The 21,555-nt window shown below is 50.1% G+C and overlaps 1 protein-coding gene and 1 non-coding gene across 2 annotated transcripts in view; both read left to right on the forward strand.

Moving 5' to 3' along the window:
• ZNF423 (zinc finger protein 423) overlaps positions 1-21,555 on the forward strand; it is a 337,684-nt gene that overhangs the window by 263,818 nt on the left and 52,311 nt on the right. The window lies entirely within an intron of this gene.
• TRNAG-CCC lies at positions 19,427-19,499 on the forward strand. Its single transcript has one exon. It is a non-coding gene; the product is annotated as a tRNA-Gly (tRNA).

Below are 21,555 nucleotides of genomic sequence, written 5' to 3' on the forward strand. Positions count from 1 at the left end.
CCCCCCCCACCCCACCTTGGAGGTGAAGCTGGTCGCTGCCACCACCTCCCAGTGCTGGCCGCTGAGCCATTAGCCTCACTTCTCACTGGCTGCGCATCAGCACAGTAATCATTTTCAGATTTACAAGCATTAAATATTTTAATTTAATGCCTTGGCTCTCTTGTAATTCATGCACTTAATTATATGATAATTACTCAAATGAAAGAGATACAGCTGCTGCCGTATCAGTTCTGAGAGAAGACTGGGTTTTGAGCCGGACTGAGTTTGGAAGGTGGACCCACCTCCCCTGCCTGCACCCCCTCCAGCCCTTGTCTTCTCTGAGTCACATCGTCTGGAATGGCCCCTCCTCCTCCAACCAGTGCTGGAGCCCGGCTGGGGCTGGGGGGCTGGGTGATCTGCACTCATCTGCTCCAGGCCCAGGGTGTGGGGACTGCCCTGACTGGTGACCCAGACTCCTGTGGGTGCTGCTCTGTGAGCAGAAATCTAATGGCCAATGAGCAAGGAGGGAGCCGCCTTGGACTGTCCTTGGGTGGTAGAGGGGATGTCCCTCTCTGTGTGCCTGCTTAGGGAGCAGGGGCTGTGAATGCCCTCCGGGCTCTGTGCCTGGTGCCAAAGCTGGGGCACCTTACTGATGTCTCCTCCTTAGCGATTATTTCTAGGGGTGAGGGCTGGGGACTGATTGCTCCTTAGAACGTCTTCACTGCAAATGGAGAGAGGGATGGTCTTTGTCCATTGATCACCGAGGGGTCTGTAGAGACAGAGTTGGGGGATGGTGGGTGGGTGTGCTTTCTGGTGGGACCACCTTCCTTGTTCTAGTCACCCATCCCATCCCCTCCTCTCTGTCCCACTCATCCTTCCCCTTTCCTTTTTATTTTCCTATTTCTCTCCCTTTTTTCTCTTTCCCTGTGGACATCTAAAATTGTATTTAATGCCTGACGGGTACTGGCTATTCTGTAAGAATGGGAACTATTCATATTTGGCAAGTGTTTCAACTCCTGCCTCCCTACTGTGTCTGTGGAACCCGCTGGGTCCGGCGCTACTGAGGGGATCAAGTAGAGGCGCTTTACAGTTGGCAGCACCAGCAGACTGAGAATCAGGTGGCGATTCCTTGGGCCTGGCCTCCTTGGGTCTAAGGGAGCGCAGCCCTTGGGAGGTCCCCCGTAAATCTGAACCTGCTTCATTTGGGAGGAAAGCCCCTCCTCTCACCAGGCGTCAAAGCCAAGGACCAGGCAGAGGAGTCCTGGGATCCAGCCCTGGTGACCGGGTTCCATGGTGCTCTGGCCGAAGCTTGTGAAGAAGTTGAGTCAGGAGGGTAGAGTTTCCAAGCCAGTGGGTTCAGGCTTCTGAAAGTGTCGTGGCTTTCAGGGTGAGGAAGTTCCTGTTGGAGAGGGGAAGACCTTAGCCTCTCTGGATCCGCACAGTTCCTAGGCATGGGAGATCCGGGCCGTGCATCTCTGCTGAAGTGCACGCTTGCACTGAAAAGGGTTACAAATGGTTCACCCCGTATGCAGACAATTTTCAGCTAGCTTACAGCAGCTGCGGCGCCGTGCTGATAGATTAAAAGCAGCAACCAGCCCCAGAATGAAGTGTATTAGAACTCCTGCTGGGTCGAGCTGGGGAGAGGCCCACACAGCTGTCATCTAGGCCAAGTTTCCAACCGAAACCTCAAGAACAGGATGGAACTCGGAGAAAAGTTCGCTTTCTAAATGAGGTGGCCGGCTGTTAATCAGGAGAGCTGGGAGGGGGACTGGCGGAATGCTGGGGATTTAGAACAGAGGAGGAGGCGGTGATGGGCGAGGGTGTCCCTCCCAGACCAGAAACTGTGCAGAACCATAGCTCCTGGGGCCAGGAACACAGAGGCTGCTGCAGGTGTGGGCCACCGAGTGGGGCTCAGTGTCCCAACCCTGTCTGTGCCTTGCTCCAGACAGCTGGCTCGGGAGTCGGGTGAGTAAGGACATTCGGGGGTTATGTACAAAAGGCCCCAAGAGCTCAGTGCCACCACTCCACGCCCAGGGCTCCCTGGCTAAAGTGACAAGGTGGTTCTTGGGGTTGGGGGCTGCCCCTGTCTTCACCCAGGAAGCATTTGCTGTCAGGTCACCTGGGACCAGTTTCCCCTTTACTGTAGCACGGAGGCCTGGCTTTCAAAGTTCAGTTTTGAGGCCTTTTAATAGTGAAGGACAGGGAAGCCTGGCGTGCTACAGTCCATGGGGTTGCAAAGAGTTGGACATGACTTAGTGACTGAACAACAACAGGAGATGTCCTCTTGTGAAGAGAAATGCTCTTGACAGGAGTCTGGCTCTGGCCTCTGAGTCTAACTCAAGGCTGGAGCCTGGTGGGCCACTTGGGGGTCCATCTAGACCACCCCATTATTAGAAAATTTAGAATCTCAAGGTTAGGAATCTGTGTGTCATTTCCTTCTTCCTCTTTCTCCCCTTCTTTTTGATATGTTTTTATTTTTGCAAAAGCAAAATGCTTCTCACTGCAAGGGCCAGGTGAGTCTTTACTGCAAAGAAAGGAAGGTATCCAACTACACACTTATTACCATTATGATTATAAATAGGACAGATACACCCACAATCCAGTTGCATTTGTGTATGTGGTACATCCCGGTGAATTCATGCTTTTGATAAACATGGACAGCATTCTCATTTGGGCAGGCGATTGGCCGTGTGTGTGTGTGTATCAGGAAAGGTTAGGGGCTTGTGTAAGTATCAGATGCTCTTAATTATTGGGAAAATGCAGACCTTGGTAAAGAGCCTGCTGGTAAATACCACTGTGTCACGCATCCACTGGGATGGTCCTCTGCTGGGAAGAGGTCTGGTCTCTAAAGCTGCCGTGCTTTCCCTCCACCCATCAGATGGTGGGGGATGAGCTTGGGTTGTCCGGGGCGTGATCCGAGGCTACTGAGCCGATGTGGTGGTTTCAAGTGTTTGCTTGGATTCCCGAGTTGACCTTGCTGGTGAGATGGATGGGTCCAGTGGCAGGCCAGGGGAGGCTGCTGCTGCTAAGTCACTTCAGTCGTGTCCGACTCTGTGCGATCCCACAGACGGCAGCCCACCAGGCTCCCCCGTCCCTGGGATTCTCCAAGAAAGAACACTGGAGTGGGTTGCCATTTCCTTCCCCAATGCATGAAAGTGAAAAGTCAAAGTCAAGTCACTCAGTTGTGTCCGACTCTTCACGACCCCATGGGCTGCAGCCTACTAGGCTCCTCCGCCCATGGGATTTTCCAGGCAAGAGTACTGGAGTGGGGTGCCATTGGTGCAGGCAAATGCCAGTGGATTGATCCTCTGTCGTCCACAGCTATGGGTGGGAGTGATGCAGACAGGTTCCTAGGCTCAGGACCCGGCTCTGGGAGGAGATCACTTCGTTTGAGTTTTGACTCTGCCTCTTGCTGCCTGCATGACCTGGACAGGCTGCCTAACCTCCCTTGTGCCTCTTGTGTCCCGTGTCCTCATCAATAAAATGAGGGTAATGAACATCTCTCTCATAGGGCCATTGTAGAGGTGAAGTGAGAAAACATGTAAAATGCTGACAACTACAAGTGGTTATAAGTATCCAATGAATTGTAAGCACTCAATGAATGTGAGCAATTTGGTCAAATTCCTCTTTGAAAGTGAAAGTGTTAGTCACTCAGTTGTGTCCGACTCTTTGCAACCCCATGGGGTGCAGCCCACCAGGCTCCTCTGTCCATGAAATTCTCCAGGCAGGGATACTGGAGTGGGTAGCCATTCCCTTCTGCAGGGGATCTTCCCAACCCAGAAATCAAACCCAGGTCTCCCACATTGCAGGCAGATTCTTTACTGTCTGAGCAACCAGGAAACTCCAGTTGATAAGAATCCTAGAAAAGTAAATTGACAAGAATCCTAGAACCTCAAGTCATCTAGTTTGATCCTAGAATCCATTCACAACTCCATTCATGAGCCTCTTCCACAAATACTCAGCTTTCCTCAAATGCCTCCCTTGGTGGGGAACTCACCCCTGGTTGCCATGACAACCACAGACCTCTTCTCTCCAAACTCTGTATATTTTGATAGTTCTTACCTGATACAAAGACTTTCCTGGCTTCCTTTCCAGTGTGGAGGCCCCGAAAGGGTCAACAGCTGCCACCCACTGGGTGCTTAGCAGTTGCCATGCTAACATGTATAATATCACATACATGATACTGTATGTATAATACATACAGTATCTCATTGATCCTCCTGAGTCCTAAGGGGAAGGTATTATTTTGGCTCCATTTTACTGATGAGGAAACAGAGGGTCAGAGAGTTGACTTAAGATTACATGGATCTAGTGGGCTGGCTGGAACCGAAATCAGGTCTGTCTGATCTCAAAACCTTGTTCTTAACTATCCGAGCAATTTTAAAGCCAACCGAGAAGTCTTTGGTCTTTCTTTTGTTGTTTGTAATAGTGAACTTCTGGATTATATGGTAGTTGTAATTTTAGTTCATGTATATATGACTGTGCCAGGTCTTAGCTGTGGCTTGTGGCATCTAGTTCCTTGATCAGGCATCAAACCTGGGCCCCCTGCACTAGGAGTGCAGAATCTTAGCCACTGGACCACCAGGAAAGTCCTGAGAACTCTCTGGTCTTTTCCTTGCTTCTCCTCTCTCCATCTCACTCAGCCTACTTCCCCACCATGCTTTTTCCCATTCACCTTTTATCTGCATGATTTTAGAAGAGTGTGTTGAGCTGTTACTTTTAGCGACATGTTCCAGTTCCTCACGGCACCATTAAGCTGGCAGGGTAACTTCTGTCTGCAGGAGACAGAAACCACTCACCAATGTTGTATAGTTTCTTAAATTAATAAAAGTAATAATCGGATAAACTGGTTATTATAATTTATCCACATAAAGCAGAGCCATGTGCCTGAATTGTCAGTCGGGCCTCAAACCAGTAGAAAATAGGCAGCAATTACCAGAGGCAGTGAGCAGGGAGGCTGCAATCCCGTGGTCTTCAAATCAGGAGAAATAATGAATGCATCCAGAACACATCCATTTCAGCAAGTGCTGCATGGATTATAAAATTTATTACCAATAAAATTATTCATTTGTGCCCTATACCACACTTAATGCACCTGAAGTGAGAAATTAGAAGTGTGTTTAATTCTGGGGATGGAAGAAAATACAAGTACAGCAAATTTGCAGTCAGGAGAAAGTTAATGCCTGGCGAAAAGGATTCAATTTAGCTATTGCTATTATGTTGGAGGAGAACAGGTTGGTTTTTCTTTTTTATTATAAAAACATACAGATTCATTTGAACCCCTGGTTTTAGTATTGCGTTCAAAGAATATTTAAAGAGAAATTATGAATTAGGGGCAACAGACATTCGTGGTTAATCTGTGCATGCAATCTTTCTCTGTCCGTGTGTATAGATATATGCATGCATGCATATATTTTGTAGATAGACATACGTGTGTGTGCACGCTCAGTCTTTCAGTTGTGTCTGACTCTTTGTGACCCCATGGACCATAGCCCCCCAGGCTCCTCTGTCCGTAGGATTTCCCAGGCAAGAATATTGGAGTGGGTCACCATTTCCTTCTCCAGGAGATCTTCCCGAGCCAGGGAACGAACCCTTGTCTCTTCTATCCCCTGCATTGGCAGGTGGATTCTTTACCACTAGTGCCACCTGGGAAGCCCATATGTGTATATCCATCTAAAAATATAGATACACATGTGTGAAGTAAAAGTCACTCAGTCGTGTCCGACTCTTTTCGACCCTATGGTTTATACAGCCTGTGGAATTCTCCAGGCCAAAATACTGGAGTGGGTAGCTGTTCCCTTCTCCAGGGGATCTTTCCAACCCAGGCATCGAACCCAGGTCTCCCACAATGCAGGTGGATTCTTTACCAGGGAAGCCCGACTATGTATTTATCTCCATCCATCCATCCATCTATTTATCCATCCATCTATACACACAGTAATGGAATATACTGATAAATATTTAATAATGAACTGTCTGAAAAAAAAAGGAATTGTGTTCACCAATTTCTGTGGTGTGAATGCTCCCACCAATCCGACTTCACTGAACATGGGGTTCGGAAGAGAAGCACGTGATCTGCTCTCAGGAGCCAATAAGAGCTGGCTCCAGCACGGCACTGGTTTATATACCTGCCTATACATATCATGGTTTAAAGGGACAAAAGAGACGTAAAGCATCCAACAGTTTGGGCCCTGAGTGTCATCTGTGTGTTTTTCCAAACCATCAGCCTCCTTGGGTGAACTTGCAATATATTATAAAATATAATAAGTAAAGAGCAGCCCTCCTCCCTTAGAAACGTGGTGACTTATTTACATTAGCTTCCAAGTGCAAAAGGAGAAAAGAGAGACAGAAAAGAAGGGGTGGAGGGGGGCAGACTCTGGGCTTGGCCTCCCCTTGCATCAGCAGCATTGGTTTGTCTTCAGCGTGCTCGGTGGACTTGCCTCGGTTTTTATCCAGCCATTGTTCTTTTTTACACTGGGTTTGCGCACTGTGGCGCGTCTGGGGAATTTCATTAGTTGGAATATACGTGCAAAGAGTTCCGTTCCACTTTCATAAGGTCCCTGGACGGCTTGGACGAGGCCTCCAGGCCCCATGGTAGAGCCGGCACCGCATTCATATTCTTTCCCATCACCACACACATGATAGTGTGGAGCCCAGACCAATCGAAAACTTGACAGTAAGCCTTTTGATTTTGCGGGGAAACCTTCATCACGCTGCGAGAGGGAAGGGAATATAGCCCAAACTGGACTTCATACTGTGGCAAGCTTGAAATCCCAGCCCCACCGCAGAGCCGGCTGATTGGAATAGTTGGAAACTGTATCCAGGAATTCGGCTGCAAGAACTTGGCTCACAGCAACTTCTGCCTTTTTGAAAGAAAAATTGTCAACTGGGGAAGCCACTTGGGGCCTGGGTTTAATCTGTCCAGGCAGTAAAGATTCACGGCAGTGATTGGCCAAGTTTTCCTAAAATGTTTAGAGCTCCTGCCTACGCGGGGACCCTGGTGGGGGGAGAAGCAGGCTTGACGCTCCATGTCAGCACTGTCACAACCATGGCAGTTGTCCCCCGCTACGACCCTATTGCTACTTTGCTAATCGCCAACCTGCTGCTTGTGAGGTAGCTGAGTCGGAGGTGCAGACAGAGCCATCCAGAGTACACGTTCTCCTTGGTACCCCCACCCCAAGGCTGTGATGGGGTGGTATTTTTCTGAGAACAGCTTTCACCCTGACAACTGCACCATGATATTTAGTGGGGCAAGGCTCAAAGAGAGACTGATGTTGAAGCTATGGTCGTTCACTTGTAACTTACAATCAGAGACACTGTTTCTACTCCAGGGGAAGGTCCACCGGTGCCTTGATTTCACCCAGAGGAAGATGAGTAGTGAAGGAAGATGCAGTGTAGGAAGATGTTAGTGAATAAGAGACCTGCTATGAAATACCCGTGAATTCCAGGGGCTTTGGTGTCATTGCCCAGGAATGCCCCGCAGGTCCTGATACTGGAGACCTCGTTCATGTGCACAAATGCTGGACCTTGGCAGAGGTAAGCGGCGCCAGGAGTCAAGGTCTGCCATCCGTGGGAAAACATACCACTGTCTACTCTTTTTCTTCCGCAAGGATGTGAAGTCCTAGTCTCTTAGGCAGGGCAAGAGGAAGCCCTTGGGAGAGAGGTAAGCTGGTGATGGTGAGGTGTGACTGATGAGAGCATGTCTGCAGACAGAACCTAATGACGAGGTGGGCTGGGGCCTCTCTGGAAAGCCAGGGGAGTCTCGAGCCGTCTGACCTGGGCTGATGCGCATGCTCCTCTTACCTCATCACCAAGGAAGGCCTTCTTTATTTTTGTTTCCCATGCTCTGTTCCCATTCCCTGGTCCCCGAACTCCGAAACTCCTTCCCCGACTGGCCTAGCTTTTCCAGGTGACCTGACACAGAGAGTACCAAGTGGGGCAGCGCAAAGCAGGAAGTGGGAGTGTCCCAGGTGGAGTCCCAGGGCAGGTCTCAGGCCTCTCTGGCCTGGGCCTCAGTTTCCTTAGCCATGAGATGGGCAGCACCCCCACCCCAGACACACACCTGCCTCCCAAGATGGCTGCAAGCGGCCAAAGGATGATGGAAAGTGGAAGAGGTGCTTAGTCCTCCAGAATTATCCATTCTGTGGGCAGCTGGGGCTGGGAGTGGGTTCTCCAGGCTCCGAAGGAGCTCAGGACTTGTCCCCCAACTTGGACAGTCCATGCCCCCAAGACCCACTTTCCAAGTGGTCATGACAGCCACTGCCCAGCCTCACCAAGTGGGTCCCCCTTCCTCACTCCCGGGTTCACCTTGGTGCCTCCTGATGCCAAGATGATTCAGGGAGGAGCGGGAACCTAGTAATTTCTCAGCTGGAGAGCGTTGTAAAAATAAATGTCTTCTTGGAGGTTGAAAGGTTGTCAAATACACACTGAGCCTAATTGGGTCCTCAAAATGTGCAGTTCCTGCTGGTTTTCATGGAAGATGTGGATGTGGGATGGTGTGTGTGTGTGTGTGAATCCACAGGCAAATTTAGGTAACTGATAACTTTTGTGATGTGTAGATATGCGTGTGTGCCCAAATCTGATAGATCCACTGTTGAGCAAAGGAATACTGTCCCCTCCACCTTGGGAAGTGTTCCCTGGGCCCCATCTGAGCCCACTCATCTCTTCTGGGATCAGCCAAGTTGGGACGGGACCCCAGAGTGAGACCAGCTTGGTGCGACGACCGTGAACCTGAGTGTGCCATGAGACTTTCTCCCCTCACTGAGTGAACATCACCACACCAGTTAATACTTCTCAGGTGCCCATGAACCAAGCGCAGTTTAAATGCTGTACACACGTTCACTCATTCCAGTTGTGAGGATCAAGTGCAGTACAGATGTGGGCTTTGTCTCCCCAAGGTCCATCCAAGAGCCCAGGTTCTAAGCACTTAAGTTCTGAGTGGGCCGCAGGGCTCGGAATTGATTTCAGGAACAGCTCTTGCTTCCCACTTACGGAAGGCGAACTGACATCAGAGCCCCTCGTGCGGCCAAGAGACCCTGTGTGACTCTGGTCCTGGCTGACCCATTCCCTTTCTCTGTGACCGGACACACACCCCATCCCCTCTCTGGGACGTCTCCCCATTTGATTATTGACTCTTCTACTACTTTGGGCCTCCCAGATTCCCAGATCTGGGACCCTTCTCTCAAATTTAGCATCCAGCCCTTGACTTAGTTCATTGTAGGGTGGCCCTGTTTGGGTGGTCGTGAGGAGCTGGTGCTCAGGGAAGCTTCAGGGTGGCACATCCTCCCTTCGGGCCCTTCCCTGGAACTCCTGCTTGCGGCCTCCATTCATCTGGTGGTTGGAGAGGAGGCCCCTGACTCCCGTGTGTCCCTTCTGGGACATTAGGCCCCGCATTTTGGTGAATCCAGTGTCTTTGAAAGGACTGGGTGCCCGCTGCACCACCACATCGCCTTATAGCTCCCCTGCCCCTGAAAGAGAGACGCCCCCACCCCACCCCCACTGCCTTGAGGTTGATGGACATCTCATTCCATCCTCTGGCCCAACCTCTGGCCATGCCGCCCTTTGACGTCCTGGCTTGTGTCCGCACTGCCAGACGATGGTGTCAGGGTGCTGTCTGCCCAGCCCTGGGGTTCCCCCAGCCCACCAATCTCTCCACCGTCTCCGATTGTTTGTGCAGCTAAGACAGCCAACCCGGGAAGGAGGAGCAAGCGCTGGGCTGCAGTGTCTGGTCGGCTCCTCCTGCCAGGCACTCATTTGTATGCAGAAGGGATTAGGCGGAATTTACCATGGCCTCACCCTGGGGAGCTGCTCGCGCCCTAGGAAGACTCTCCGAAGGCGGCGTGCAGTTGGTAAGATTAGAACAGGCCCTTCTGCCGCCGCGCACGCCCTGGTCACTCTCCAGGCCGCCAACATCGAAATCATTTTCATTTATAACCTTTTTGATCATCCAGCCTCAAAGAGGGCCCACCTTGTGTGACAGCGGGCACCAAAATGGCCCAATTATTTGGAAGAGGAGGGAGCCGCTGCAAACAGTCAGATGTGAGAGACAGGGCACTTGATCTGGGCTCATGGCTTTTTTCCTGGCTTCTCCCACCAATATTTTTACAGCTGTTGACATATATTGAGTTACATGTGCCTGGCCTAGATCCCCGCGGTACTGTTTCAAAGATCTGTTCACCATAAACTGTGCTGTTCCCAAGTAAATGACTGACTTCAAGAAAGCACAGTAGTTTAAATGTTACTATAAATACAGGAGCTAAGACATTTTAATTATAATTTTTGAGTTATACAGTGTTCTGTAAGTACACCAGGCATTTACAAAAGAATTTGTGTGGAACTCCAAGACTGTGCTCTCTTGTGGATAAAGAAGTAACTGCAGGTGGTTAATTCTGCAGCCTGGTGACCAGACTTGTTTACTTATGTCCAGGAGCGGTGGAAGGAGGCCAGAGTCCTTGAAAGTCTCAATTTGGGATGTTGGAGTCAATTGCACATGTAGTTATTGAGCCCCTCTAGGTGCAGAGTGCTGAGTTGAGGGCCATGGGGGCCTCGGAGTTGATGGGGCAAAATCTCCCCTCTCCCATTTGTAACCCCTTGGAAGAGGACAGCCAGCACATCAATTGAGAGAGATGTTAGGAGAGAAAGATGTGTGTGGGATGCTGAGAAGGAGCATCTGAGTCTGTCCTGGGGAAGAGAAGGACTTTGGAGAAGAGGTGCCACTTTTGCTGTGTCTTGAAGGGTGAGAAGAGCCACAGGGAATATTTATTTTATTTTATTTTTTTGGAGGTTTTTTTTTAATTAATTTATTTTAATTGGAGGCTAATTACTTTACAGTATTTTAGTGGTTTTTGACATACATTGACACGAATCAGCCATGGGTGTACATGTGTTCCCCATCCTAAGCCCCCCACCTCCCTCCCCATCCTCTCCCTCAGGGTCATCCCAGTGCACCAGCCCTGAGCACCCCACAGGGAATATTTCGAAATGAGCAAACCTCCAATCAGTCTTCAGTGTGAATATTCTGAGCAAGGTGGACTGGCTGCCCCACCCCTGTGCATGGCTTGCTTTCTCCTTAATGCCCTCTAAGTCCCCTACCCCCCACAACTAGAAAGCTTCCAGGGGCAGGGAGATGCCAATGGCCTGGTAGGCTTGAAAACTCAGCCCTTAGGTGGGTTGGGTAAAGGTAATTCCTACATGAGATGAGAGGGAAACAGCAGGTTGTTGAAGTTTGGATGGGAGCAGTCTTTGGGTCCTTGTTTATTTTCTTGTGATGAGGCATCAGGTTAAAGGAAGGAAGCAGTCCTGGCCTGGTGCATGACTGGTGTCCATCTGCCATCCACCCCCATTCCATCCATCCATTCATCTGTTTCTCCACCATCCATCCATCCATCCACCCACCATCTATCTGCTGCTGCTGCTGCTAAGTCGCTTCAGTCGTGTCTGACTCTGTGCAACCCCATGGACTGCAGCCTACCAGGCTCCCCTGTCCATGGGATTTTCCAGGCAAGAGTACTGGAGTGGGGTGCCATTGTCTTCTCCACACCATCTATCTACCTATTAACCTACTCATTTATCTATCCATCAACTTACTCACTCAGCTTCCATTTATCGTCCACTCATATGTCTGTCCTTCTACCTACCATCCAGTTAACTATTCATCTGTCCATCCACCATCTATCCATCCACATATCCATTTATAATCTATGAGATGTTATAGTGTAGGAGTTAAACGTAGGGTTTTTCTTGAATTCAAATCCTACAGCTATCACTTGTTAGCATTATGTTCTTGGGCGAGCTACTCAACCTGTGAGTTAATCCTTTTCATCTGTAAAGTGGGGAAGATAGTAAAAGCACATTGCTAAAATTAAATGAGATAGTACATGCAAAATGCTTGGCCTGGGACCTGGAAAACAGGGAGAACTCAGTAAGTGCAGGTTTTGCTTACTGAGGAACACCTGTGAGTCTGATTCTGCCTGAACTCCTTAAGAGCTCCCGGCATAGGCTGGAGAGTTTCTTCCTGGGAATAAGAGGCTTCTGCCTCATAGCAAGGCCTGGGATTCCAGCAAGAGGGGCCTGTGATGTGGGCAGTAAGGACTATTATGAAATGGCCAGTGTATTTTGTTTTTGGTGCTATTTTTAGGGGAAATTCTTGTCTCATATATCTGCCTCTGCCCTGTTTTTAATGTAAGCATGTTTGCCTTGCGTCCGTGAGGTCTCTCATAATTTTTTAAACAATTAAATATGAAAGAAACATGAAAACACCAAAGAAAATAAAACTCTTATTGAAGTATCTAAGATCCCAATTACCATCTTGCTATTCTGTGCAAAGTCGCTTCAGTCGTATCCAATTCTTTGTGATCCCATGGACTATAGACCGTCGGGTTCCTCTGGCCATGGGATTCTCCAGGCAAGAATACTGGAGTGGCTTGCCATGCCCTCCTCCAGGGGATCTTCCCAACCCAGTATTGGCAGGTGGGTTCTTTACCATTGTGTTACCTGAAGCCCTCACAGAGACAGCAGTAAAGGAGAGAAGAGGTCATTGTTTTGAGGGGGCACCTGGAAGCGCAGAACAGGAATGAGCACTGGAGATGGGGGCCAGTCACTGGAAGGTTTGGGGGTCCTCCCTGCCTCCAAGACGGGATGGAGGCATCACTTTCCTGTTGCTGGTTTGGTTCATGTCCTTGGTTCAGTCCCATTACTTTTGGGGGCTTTAGAGTCCTGACAAATGGGGAATCTCTCTCACTTCATTTTGTCAGCATCACTCAGAAAAAAAAAATAATAATAATGGAAGCATTTTGTAATCTGGGGAGCCCTGTACTAGTGAATGACAATATTTTATGAAAAAACTTAACACTCTCAGCTGATCTACTAAGAGTAATTGTGGTTACCATCTAAGATGGTAATGCTGTAATGCTTGATAATTGTTTATATTTGTAATACTGATCATAATATCGAAACTGTATCAAGACTCCATATTGTGCCAGACACCAAGGTACCACACCTTACAACACCCCCAGGAGGCAAGGTAGGTGTTATTACCATCATCTTCCCAGGGTGGGGCCGGGATTTAACCCAGTTTCTCCGTCTTCAGAGCCAGTGCCCTTTCTGTTGGGTCTTAATGCTTCCTAAAGCATGTTTGTTTGTTTTTAATTAATTTTTGATCTTGTAACAAACCCAGGAGGAAGATGGGACCACTATTTTCTGCCCATTTTATAGCTCGGAATAGACCTGGCATCCCAGGCTAAACCTCTCTGTTCTCGTCTCCTCCATATACACTGGTTTCCAGGACTGAGCGCGTCCCAGAATGATCGGGGAAGCGGGCTTCTCCTGCGTCCTTCTCCCCTCTGGGAGGGGCCTCAGGGAACCCTTGGGGGGCACCGCGGGTTTCTGATTGCCTGGTGGCCTCTCGGCCCCGCGTGAGAGCCTGCCAGGCGCCTTCCGTCCCTGGGACGTCGAGGGCAGCTTTTGCGTCTTGCTTCCTGCCCTTCCAGAATGACATACTTGAACTTGTCCCTTTGGTTTTTAGCCAGAAAGCTGAAAGTGTGTCTTCTCAAATGCAGACTGACGTGCTTCTTTTATAAATTCTTGGGCATTACTATTGATTTTTGGCTGAGGATTTCGAAATCCTATCTCTAGGACTCAGGAGATTTCCCTGCTGCAGTAATAATGCATTGTCATTCTTAATATCTCCAATCTCTGACACAATATTCATATCAAGCTGCCGAGGAGTGGCGTCAGCACCGCCTCGGGGTTGGCGCCGGGCCCGGCGGGGCTGGCTGCGGGGGCCGCCCTGTCCCCCAGATTGGCTGCCCACCAGGAAACCGCACCTGGCTCACCCCTCTGAGGGCGCCTGAGACTGTGTCCTGGGGGCACCGAGGGAGCGAGTGGTTGCATTCTGCCTCCTTCATTGCTCAGCTTTCTCTGACGCCCAGAGATGGGCAGGACCTGGCCCAAGGTCACACAGGGCGTTAGTCGGGGGGCAGGGCGGGCTGGAACCCCCGTTTCCTTTTCCCTCTTAGCACCTGGTAGTTCAAGTGTCACAAAAGCAAGTGACACAGCTGGTGTGTGAGACAGTGGGGGCTCCAGTGACCCCGCAGAGTCCAGCCTTGCCGTTGTTGTCCAGGGAAATTGTATCTTGTGGAGCCCAGATGTCCCGAGTTTTTAAGAGAAACCAACACTCCAGATTTTCATAATATTTTCAAACATTTCTTTTTTTTTTTTTTTAATGTTGGCAACTAATTACAAAAATCTCCTGAATACTATGACCCCTGAAAGAGAATAGAGCCACTGCTGTGGGCTGAGGGTGATACTGACCATGGCTTGTGCCCTGACCCAAGCTAGAGGCCACTTTGTCCATCCACCTGCCCCAGCACCTCCCTTCCAGCTGGCCCAGAATCAGGGGTCCGCCTGCCTGTCTCCCCCACGCCCCCAGCTTCTCACGCTCCCGAGGGTCTCCTCACCCTGCCAGTGGAGAAAGTGTCGGCCTTTCCTAACCTATTCTGCCGTCTGGATTCCAGCCCAGGTGCGCGCTGTGGGTTTTGAAGTGTGGGCAGGCCTGACCCCAGCCCTCAGGCCTGACTGTCCTTTGTCCTCGTGCTGCTAAGAAGACAGAGCTACCAGCTCGGCCTGCAGGACTTGCCGGGCGAGTCGCTGAATAGGTTCCCACTGAGGGATTGTTTTTCTAGTTCTTGGAATTGATGCTGCTTAGACCATAAAAATAAAAAGACCGTGTCCTCAATACTGAGAGTGTGTCTTGTGAATAAGCTGATGTGTGGGGCAGCGGATAGAGTTGTACTCTGAGATGCAGCTGGCCAAAGGGACTGATGTCCCTGGGGTTGGAGGAAGGGAGAAGCTCTAGGAACTTTGGGGTGGGAGAGCTGATGGCCGGACATTGGAACTGGGATTGTTGAAAATCTGCAAACGTTGGAGCAGCCAAAAATGTTGTTTTCTGAGTTATGGAATCATTTTACCAAAATGATAGGAAGTTGTGAGCAGGAAGAAGGACTGAACCATGCCTCTGGCCCGTTTTCCAGCCTGAGGGCCTTCCTTTGGGGACCCACTCGGAAATGGGACACCATGGTCCCAAGGGAGAGTCAGGCCCTGGAGAGATTGTGCTGGTTTTGCCTGTGGTCCTGCAAGGATCACCTTGCTCCCTCCTCCCTCTGTGTCTATAGCCCTATAGCCAGGTCCCCCACATACCTAGCCAGGAAGGCTTCCTGTAGGAGGCAGCAGAAGGAACACTACCCCTGGTGGAGGATACCGGTGGGCCAGGCAGGGTGCCAGCCCTCTCGGTGGATTATCACCTGACTCTTCCCTTCTGGCTCGGGGGCAGTGGGTTGTCACCTTCAAGGGTAGACCTATTGGGTCAGCCCTGCCCCCGAATTGACTGAATGAACTGGGAGCCCCTCTTGGGGGCCTGTCCTCTCCCTGCCTCCTTGACCCGTCTGTTTCACCACATACACACACAGTGCTCTCTCTGTCCCCAACTAAGAACAGAGATCTGACAGGTCCAGAGCTTGCTCGTCTTCACTGTGGCCAAAAGTGGGTGCTGGGGAGCGCAGGAAAGGCTTGGGATGACGTGGACTTTACAGCGTCTGGTGGAAAGAGGGCTGGAGGCCTGGGCTAGACTTCTGACTTGTCACAGACCTGTGTGGCTTGGGCAAAATGGGTTCCCTTCTCTGAGCCTCAGCTTTCCTTCAGTAAAACGAGGGAGTTGAAACAGCCAGTGTTTTTCAAATTGTCAGCTGCAACCCGTTAGCAAATCATGGAGTCAACTTGGATGGTCACAGCCAACAAAATAAAAGAGGAACTAGACGGAGCAGAGTCCAGCAGCAGAACAGAATAGAAAGGAAGGGAAGGAAAGGAGAGGAAGAAAAGCAAAAGGAAAGAAACGGCCTGAGTACATCACACTTAGCGAGCTTAAGTGGATTTTCATTAATGGGGGGCAGCGATTCTGTGTATGTGGTAGTGTGTGGCTAGGTCATGGTATATATAATTCTTGCTGTGGGTTGCAGTTTAAAAATTTGAAACACAGGTCAGATGACCTACAAACATTCTTCTAAACCTTGTGTTTTATAAGCGAGGTTCACTAGATGAGCTGATCTTGGGTGAGTTCTAGAATCTCTCCTGGATTCAGTGGCTGTATCTGTAAAATGGGATTAATTCAGTCCCCAGCACAGTGGTTAGGAGGATTAGATGAGGGAATTGTGGGAAGTGTTCAGCCCGTGATCAAAGGATCTATGCTCCTCTGTCAGTCTCTGGAGGGCAGAGAGTCGTCATGGTCAGCAGAGCTCAAGGACAGTGCCCGGGAGCCACAGCTGACACGGGGTTGACCAGAAGTCCTTGCCCCAGAGTGGAGCCCCGAGACTGCCTGGGGTGGGCCCTGGGCAGCACTGGACCCATTTGGCTGCATCACTGGGAAACCCACTGGGCGGTGGGCGCCCAGAACCATGGCCTGCAGTCTTGGTATTTCCGTCTCATCTGCTGGTTGCAGCCTGTATGTCCCGGCTCCATTTGGAACTCTGTGAACTGGGCACACTCTTCTCTATGACTATAACTACTTCCTTCTGCCGTCACCACTGCCCCACCTTTTCTTAATGCAAGATGGGTCTGTGCAGAAGTACTAAAATTCCAAAAAAAAAAAAGAGAGAGAGCGAGAGAGACAGAAACAAGACAAGAAAAAGGAAGTAAAGAAAGTTGTAAAGGAAACCGCCTGGTGAGCCTGGTGCTGCAGTGAATAGGACTCAGAGCTGGAAGCCCAGCCTCCTACGAGGGCAGGAAAGGAAAGATGACACCCGAGACTTTCTGGCGAGGGGACAGGAGCGTGGGCGCCAGACGAGCAGAGGGAGGACCCTTGGGTCTTGGGGACCTTTGCCTGATCCAAGCTGGGTTTGCCTGCGGGAGGAGCAAGGTCATGGGTCCGAGGTCGGGGCAGGCTTGGGGCTTCCAGGAGGCGGCTCTTCCTCTCTCTCTGCTCCGCCTCCTGCCTCTCCCTTCTCTTCCTCCCGAGGTGCAGATGGCCACATTTGCAGGTTAACTGGAACAGCTGGAGATGCATTATTAGTTTCCCGCTGCTCCTTCATATTTGCTTGGATTTTTTTTTTTTTTAACGGCAACATAATTTACAACTAGTACACTGGTGTCAGGGCTGGCATGTTCTAAATCCGCATCAGATTTATGTAATGCCGTTGCTTATCAGTGAATGAAGTCATAATTATTGCTTTGTACCATTAAATAGCATAAATATATAAACTGTTATACAAATTGCCGCAAACGTTTCCTCTGGGGAGCTCTAGACCAAATTTTAATGTCGTGCATTTGTCTGGGATGGCAGTTTCTATGGTATATAATAATGTTGATAAATTTTACTGTAGCAAGTGACATTTTAAAGCATTAATTTTGGTGCTAAAAAAAAAATTCTAAAGAATGCTCAGACCCAATCGGGAGGTGCTCTGAGAACCAGCTGGTGAGGTCGTGGGAGGGGTGAGGTTTTGCTTTAGGAGTGCATCAGGGGGACGTGTGTCACCTCCCAGGGCTCCTCTCTGCACGAGATCACCCCCTTCTTCCTCTCTCAACTCCCGATGGAAGGCCTCAGATACATTTTCCATGGCAAGGATGATAATTAATTTCAAAAAATTCAAATCGATTCATTTCTCCCTTCGATTTGAAGTGTGCAAGGGAAAATGGAAGGAGGGCCTGCAAAACACACAATCGGTGGGGAGGGGCCATGTCGTAACCTCCTTCCCAATTATGTAAATTCTGTGTGGGGGTGAAAAAAAAAATCCCCGTCCTAATTAGAGATGCAAAACCTGCCTCCGTCGCTGGCGTTCAGATGCCAGGCGTGCAGTCGCATCGCCTCTGAAAGCCATTATCATCAAGAGCGACTTTTGCCGAAAGCCCCAGGACAGCACCTGGCATTTACCTGGGCGCTCTTTGGAGAGCCAGCGGCCGGAAGGATAACATCCCCCTCCACCTTCAGGAGAGGCTGCAGGGCCCAGAGAGTCTCTGTCTGGCCCCCCTGCCACTCCAGGGCTCACCCAGGGGAGACAGCGAGCAGGGTGCACATTTCTTGCTCCTCTGAACCCTGGGCCCTGGGCGATTGGAACGTTCTCTGAGAACCTTTGTCACCACTGTGAGTTTCCAGGCTGCATTTGCTTTCTTCCCTTCCTGAGTCCTGTCTTGAGATTCTTGGAGCTCTCTGCTGGGCCTCCTGGCTCTGCTTGAGAACGTGGCAGTCATTCGCGTCCTTTGGAACGTGCTGGAGTCACATGGACTGGCCGTTTTGTCTTGGGTGGGGAGATGAGTGGCTGATTCTGGCCAGAGAGCTGTGAGTGGAGGTGCCTGGCACTGCTCCCAGGCCAGAGCCTTGCCCTGCCCGGGTGAGACCCTCCAACGTTCCCTTTCCTTGGGGTACAGGGACTCTCAGTGTCAGAAACAAAGGTGCTTCTTGTCTTGTCTTGCGGTGCCGAAGCGGTTTCCATGAGAAGAGTCCCCTGCAATGGACATGGAGGGCAAATGAGAACTAAACCTTTGTGGTTTGCAGCCCTTGTGATATGGGGCTTATTTGTTACTGGGCATTTCTTATCCTGTCCTGACTGATACAGGTTTCCACTGGGGTTCCCGAACTTGATGATTTGCTTTAGGGTGCTGGGAGTGCTGGAAATATGGTTGATTTTTTTTTTCCTGGAAAGAATATTAAATAAAGATACAGGTGTGTGCCCACTATTGGCTGTGAGGAAATTGAGGCTCAGAGTACTTAGGTGACTTCCCTAAGGGCACACAGCTTGTCGGCATCGGGCATTCATGCCTCAGATATGCTCCTTCCTTCCTCGGGCTTTGCTTTTGAAGAATGAATTCTCTTTAACAGGGCCTTCGAGGACCAGGACAGTAACACTGGGCTCTGGAGTATAAAACAATAGGGATTGGTGGGGACTACAGAGAATGTTCTCAAAGCATTAAAATTCAGCTTTTTGCCTACCGGTTTTGGCATCTCAGTCTGTGCCTTCTAATGACGTCGCAAGCTTCCAAGGCCGCTTTCTCTGGCTGCTACTGTGCGTTCACTCTGAGTGTCTCTTTCTGATGTCGTGCCCTCGAGTTTGAACCTTGAACTTCTTAGTGAAATTCTCACATGCTTATTCGTTTGTATCCTGCAACTGCCTGATAAGGTCCTCTACAGTTAGGATGGGGACTGGCCCTAGCTTCCTAGTACTCTAGACCCAGAGGGACTTTATGAGTAACCTGATTCCACCTTCTTTCACAGAGGGGGACGCTGAGCTCAGAGAGGGAAAGCAACTTACCCAAGGACACACTGCTGTTTCTTCATCAAAGAATCACTGATTGCAAGTGGAGGAAGTCACCGTTTGTGTGGATGTAGGAGGTTTTTGGAAATAGAATGGAGAGTAGCCAGGAGGGACGCAAATGTGATCTCCCTAAAAACAGGTTAACTGGGCCTTCCCTGGTGGTCCAGTGGCTAGGACTCCGTGTTCCCAATGCGGGGGGCCCGGGTTCGATCCCTGGTCAGGGAGCTAGATCCCATAAGCCACAACTAAGAGTTCACGTGCCATCTGGCACAACCAAAAAATTTTAAAATATTTTTTTTAAATGCTAACTATTTTCCTTAGAAGACATTTACTGTAGACTTAGTATGTGCTGAGCAGGTGCTTGATCATTTAAAATAATCTTAACAAAAAAATTAATAATAATCTTGATGGGTTTAACAATTTAAATCTCCTTGCAGATAGTTTACTTCTTATCATGCTTAGCGTCCCAACCCCAGGCCCTAGGCTTTGGCCATAACAGAAATTAAGTACTGAATTTAATTGCCTTTATCCCTCTTCTACCAATGGTAATCATTAATAATGGTAAGGATGTTAGTGCAGCTCAGGCAGTTAAGAACACAGTTCAGGGCTGAAATGCCTGGGCTGTGTCACTTCCTGTTACCTCCTCTTACAGATCTTATCCGCTCATCCTACATGGGACGTGGTTAGCATAATGCTTGGCACACAGTCAGCCCTTAGTAAATGTTAATATTTATTGGGCCTCCTGTCCCATCTGGGAGCTGAAGCGACTAAGGCTCGGTGAACCCAGCCATGGCCAGTGTCTGTGCGGGCTTGCTGGGGCTGCAGGACTGCAACACAGCACGGGCAGATCCATTCTGCCCACTCCCCGTGTGCCATGGAAAAGAATTTTGCACCCCAAACTGCAAAATTGCCATTTAAAGCAGCCGTGTCTGCTCACAGGCAACTTTGGAGAATCGTTTCAGCCTGAGCTACTGCTCCAGCTGTGGCTGCTCATCTCAAGGGACCAGAGGCAGTGAGTGGATGGAGTAGGGGGCGGGGCTCCCCCTGGCTGGCGCAGGGTGGGCCAAGCTGGGATGATGCCTGTGTAGTTCATTCAGTACCAGTTTCCTCATCTGTAAAATGGGAAGTCCACCACAGGGCCCCTGGCACTCCCCTGGGATGCCCTCCCTGCTTCTGCATCTCAGCACCTGTTCCTGCAAGGCCCCCTCTTCAGCAAAGAAGTCATTCATTCATTTCCTCACTCACTCATTCAGCAGGAAGCTATTGAACCCCTAACCATGCCCGACACCCGCTGAGGTCGTCCTCACTTCTCACAGAAGGAATCTCTTCCCTCTTGATGTTGCCCCAGCTCTCATCCCAAATATTTCATCCATCCTTCCTTAGAAGCTGACCTTCCTGCCTGGTGCTCTGCACACCTGGCTAATCTCCCTCCTTATGTAGACAAAACATTACAAAAAAGCTTTATCAAGATATAATGTACATCCAGGAAAATGCACAAACAGCAAATGTACAGCTTGAGGAATTTCTGGAAATGGAACACAACCAGACCAAGAAGGAGGACCTGTACTGGCCCTCCAGTAGCTCCCGTGTGCCCCCTTCCAGCCCTGCCTCCCCCAGAGAGCAAGCACTGCCCTTGCCTTCAGACCCTTAGAGCGATTGTGTCACTGAGGCCATGCAAAGAGGGGATGGGTATCTTTGTGCCTCCTGGCCTGCCCAGCGCCATACCTGGCATTGCAGAATTAGCAAATCGACGGATAGATCCAGTAATGCGGAGGTGAGAATAGTGATGATATGACTGTAATAATGGCCGACGGTTGTTGCATTTTACCAGCCCCTTCTCATCAGCGCTTTACCGGCTGCCTTGTCCGGTCCTACTGAGATTCCAAGAGGTCAGTGACTCGCCCAAGGTCAGTCAGACAGTGAGTGGCGGTCACTGTGACCTGGGTCTGTCCAGCCCGAATCTGGAGCTGGCACTCAGAACCTCACTTCCTGCTGCTTTACAGCCCTGGGCAGTCCTTTCTCTGCTGGGCCAGCTGGACACAGGCTCAGCAGGCGACAGAGCTGAGTTGTCCTTGGCGAGCGAGCCTGCGGTTGCTCGCCGCCCCTGCCCACCCGCTGGGCGCCCCATTCCTCCCGGGCTGCACAGAGCCTTCTGTGCGCCTCTCCAAAGGACAGGGCATATTTCTTCCCGAGCCTCTTAAGACCCAGCCCGCACTGGAGGGCTTCATCATTATGCAAATGAGCTGGATTGGCTCTGCTCCTGCAGAGGACTCGGGGTGGG

Source organism: Bison bison, unplaced genomic scaffold (genome assembly GCF_000754665.1).
Source record: "Bison bison bison isolate TAMUID 2011002044 unplaced genomic scaffold, Bison_UMD1.0 scf7180017864192, whole genome shotgun sequence".
Lineage (NCBI taxonomy): Eukaryota > Metazoa > Chordata > Mammalia > Artiodactyla > Bovidae > Bison > Bison bison.